We start from the raw sequence: 4,261 nt of genomic DNA, 5'->3' as shown, positions 1-4,261 counted from the left end.
CAGAAGTCCAGAGTGAAGGCTGCATAGTGGGATGGACGTGGAGGGCAGGGACTGCATAACAATTAAAGAGTTTTTCTTTTTCTTTTCGGGGAGAAGAGTAAATTGGGGAGGAGGGGGTGATTGAGGAGAAAAGTGCAACAATGGCTGAAAACCCTAAGTCTCTGTAAACTTTCATTAAAATTAATAAAAAAATTTAAACAAAATACACCAAAAAAAGGACTGCTAACCCAATTACAAAATAGTCAAAAGATACGGGTTTTTCACAGAAGACATTTGAATGGCCAACAGATATATGATATGCTCAAAAGCACTGGCAATAAGAGAGACACAAATCAAAACCACAATGGGATACCATCTCACCTCAGTAGCAGTGACTAAGTTTAACAGGACAGCAAGCAATGATTGTTGGAAAAGATGTGGAGAGGTGGGAACTCTCATACACTGTTGGTGGGATTGTAAAATGGTACAACCAATCTGGAAGGCAGTTTGGCGTTTCCTCAAAAAGCTGAACATAGATATTCCGTATGACCCATTTATTTCACTGCTAGGAATAGACCCCAAGGAATTTAGAACCAAGACACAAATGCAGATTTTTATACCAATGTTCACAGAAGTGTTATTCACCACCACAAGAACATGAAAACAGCCCAAAGGTCCACCCACAATGCAGTACTCAGAAGCAATGACTTGGGGGGTAAAAAACTACATAATTTGGGAAAGACTGGAGAGCATTATTTCGAGTGAAGTAACTCAGTCTCATAAGGACAAATACTATGTAATATCATTATTGTAAAACTAGAAGAACAACAAGTAAAATGTGTATGATGGTCCAAGAGGGGAAGGGTTGGGAGCAGAGAGGTGAGGGTGGGCAGAGGAAATCGTGAGATGGCACAATTTTACGGATAAAGAAAATGGGAAGGATCCAGTAAGGACCTGAAAAGACAGAGTAATGGTAGGCTTAGTTCATTGGTGATTAATTTTATAACGCACATTATATGGGAATGATTGTATTAAACACAGTGTGAGTGAAAGGAAGTGTGAAACACAATGTATATGAATTTCATATGCAAACCAATATAAAAGAATTTTTTAATCAAAGGATTAGCTCTCATTGCTACACTTTGTATTTTAGAAAACTAATGTTCCCATTTTGTCTTTTGTGCCTATAAAATGCTAGGCAATTTCATAGACATTCCACCAATTTAATATATAGACTATAGGTTATAGAGGGGGACCTACCTATCACCAGACCAGGAAGGATAGGGTGCCTGAGAATATATGTTAAGCCCAAAGATAGGTAGTGGGGAAGTCAGCTCTCAGGAGGGACTTCTCCAAAGTACTAAAGAGCAATGATGTCAGACTAGAGAATAAGTTGTGCCTGATCTAAGCCATGGTCTTCATGATTACATCAGAGAGTTGGGCAATGAATAAGGATGACAGCAGAATTGATACCTTTGAATTATGGTGCTGGAGAAGAATATTGAACATACCATAGACTTCCAGAGAAGAAATAGGTCTGTCTTGGAGAGAGTAAAACCAAGTTTCTCCTTTGAGGCAAGGATTTTGAAGTTCTGTCTCACATACTTTGGTCATGTGGCCAGGAGAGATGAGTCTTTGCAGAAGAACATCATGCTTGGAAAGGTGGAGGGATAGCACAGGAGAATCCAGATAAGATAGATTGACATTGTAACTGGGGCAAACAGATTAGATGTGTTGGAGTCAGTGAGACTGGCTTGGGATAGGGCAGGGTTCAGCTCGATTGTACGTAGGGTGGCTATGAGTCACAGGTGACTCAACAACACATAACAACAACAAGTCATCAGAGCTAGGGACTTATAATAGTTTTGTAGTAAAAAATTGTACTGCCCTTCCAAAAGTACTTTATTTGAATCTACCAAACTACTCTGAAGGAGAAAGATGAGTAATCTCCTGTGTGATTTATTGCCTTGGAAAACCTACTGAAATGTCATGTGAGGGCCAGTTCTACTCAATGGTTCTGTATATGTAGATAGAGATGGAGACAGTGATAGAGATACAGAAACAGAGACACATGTCCCAATAGGGAGCTCGGTGACCTAGTGGTAAGCAACAGCACTACAATCCTAAAGGCCCGAGGTTTGAACCCACCAACTCTCTGTGGAAAATGAACAATCTCCTCCCATATGATTTACTGTTTCTAAAAAAACTGCTACAGGACTGGTTCTGACTTAATAGCAAATAAAAACACAGCAATATATAGATACAGATAGAGAGACAGAGATATAAATATATGTAAATAAAGTTAGATGCACAGATGTAGGGGTGTGTCAGTATATGTATGCATATGAGCTGTATATATATATATGTATAGACTGTTTCAATGAAATATTTTTTGTTTCATTTCCTAATTTATATAACATTAATGAACAAATTGGACAAGAGGAGATTGATAATCATTTTCCCAGAGAACAGCTGCTGTATTTGAACCACCTGCCTTTGGGTTGGCAGAACAACTCTCGATCCTTTAGGTCACCAGAGACGTCATGCTTGATAAGATGACCAACATAAGAAACTCTCAAGACAGATTGAATTGTGGTATTTTATATAAATATATATTTAATATATATTTTATATGTGAGTATATGTATTTTTTAAATGAGTGTGTTAGCTTCACATCTTAACATTGGTTCTGTTTGTATATGTCCAAGAGGGGCAGACATTCAGAAGTCCAGCAAGGTGGGTGATAAGAAGTTAGAGATGCAGCTTGGGGCTGGGAAATGGGGTGAGGAGAGGGCACATTGGAATGCACACAGCTGAAGTCACCAGATGCCTCCCTCTTATTGGCTACACAGTTATAAAATCACTGTGAGGATCATATTAATAATAGGCTTTTGTATAACTTTTACTCCAAATGTTGCTGTTAATCTCTCTATTGAGAAAAATGGAAGAATCAAGGAACACTACCAGAATTCTAGTTGCTGTATATTGTGGTGGTGGTTGTGTACCATCAAGTCAGAACCTACCCATAGCTGCCTCTCCAGCAGGTTTTGAGAGGCAGTTAATCACACGGGAGGAGATTATATGTCAAAATTATATGTGACACTGATGTATCGAATGTATTTATGGTTGGTTATCCAATGCGGACTGAGAGTGGGGTGGAGATCCCCGATTAAAACAAGCTTGGAAGCAGGGGTGGCATCCACTTCCGTGATAGCTTACCTCTGGAAACCCTATGAACCTGGAGAGAGGATGAAAGTCATGCACGCTAGTGTCGAGTGGGTCACCTGCGACTTGATGGCGGCACTTAACAACAACAACAAAAATATTTTATATGAATATATATTTATATAAATATATGTAATATATATTTAGAGATATTTATAATATATATTTGGATGTAGATTTATTTCTTTTATTCTAACTTGGTTTCTGTTAATGGTGATTTCAATCAATAATATGATAGAATCACTTGTTCTTCCTTGCTTTTTTACATGGATTTTATAAGTAGTTCTTTTACAGGTAGCTGGAAATAAACTTTAATGATTTTTTTTTCATGCATAGATTGTCAAAATCTAAAAATCAGTATACTTTCCAGAGTCCCTGTATGACAAAATAACATTTATCTGCATGCCACCAGTTACAGCACACTATACTTACTATATTGATTCATTGATTTAATAAGTTACAAAATGAGTATCAGCTTACAATTGTAAGAGACTCTAAATGGCAATTATAAATTTCTTGTACCCAGAACTTGAGGAGAGAAAAAAAAGAAAATCTGTGGCCACCAAGTCAATTCCAACTCATCATGACCCTAGAGGACAGAGTAGAACAGCTTCATAAAGTTTTCAAAGATGAAATTTTTACAGAAGCAAATTATCACATTATTCTCCCACAGAGCACCTGTGGATCTGAACCACCAATCTTCCTGTTAATAATAGGGAACACTTAACCGCTGTGCCAGCATTGAGGCCTGTAATTTACTAATTATCTTTCACAAAGTGAGGAAGAGCCAGGATGTCAGTCTGGAGACTAAGGTGTGCCTGATCCAAGCCATGGTCTTTGTAAGCACTATGCATCAGAAAGCTGGACAAAGAATAAGGATGATAGAAGAATTGATTGAGTTGTGGTACTGAAGGTGAAACCAACTGCTCCTTGGAAGCAAAAATTTTGAAGCTCCATTTCACTTATTTTGGGTATGTTGCCCAGAGGGACTGGTCCATGGAGAAGAACATCATGCTTGTAAGGGTGAAGGAATGGTGCAAGACAGGAAGACCCTGAA

Source organism: Elephantulus edwardii, unplaced genomic scaffold, assembly GCF_000299155.1.
Source record: "Elephantulus edwardii isolate Elephantulus edwardi_28Jun2011 unplaced genomic scaffold, EleEdw1.0 scaffold00039, whole genome shotgun sequence".
Taxonomy (NCBI): Eukaryota; Metazoa; Chordata; class Mammalia; order Macroscelidea; family Macroscelididae; genus Elephantulus; species Elephantulus edwardii.
Note: the sequence above shows the minus strand (reverse complement) of the source record.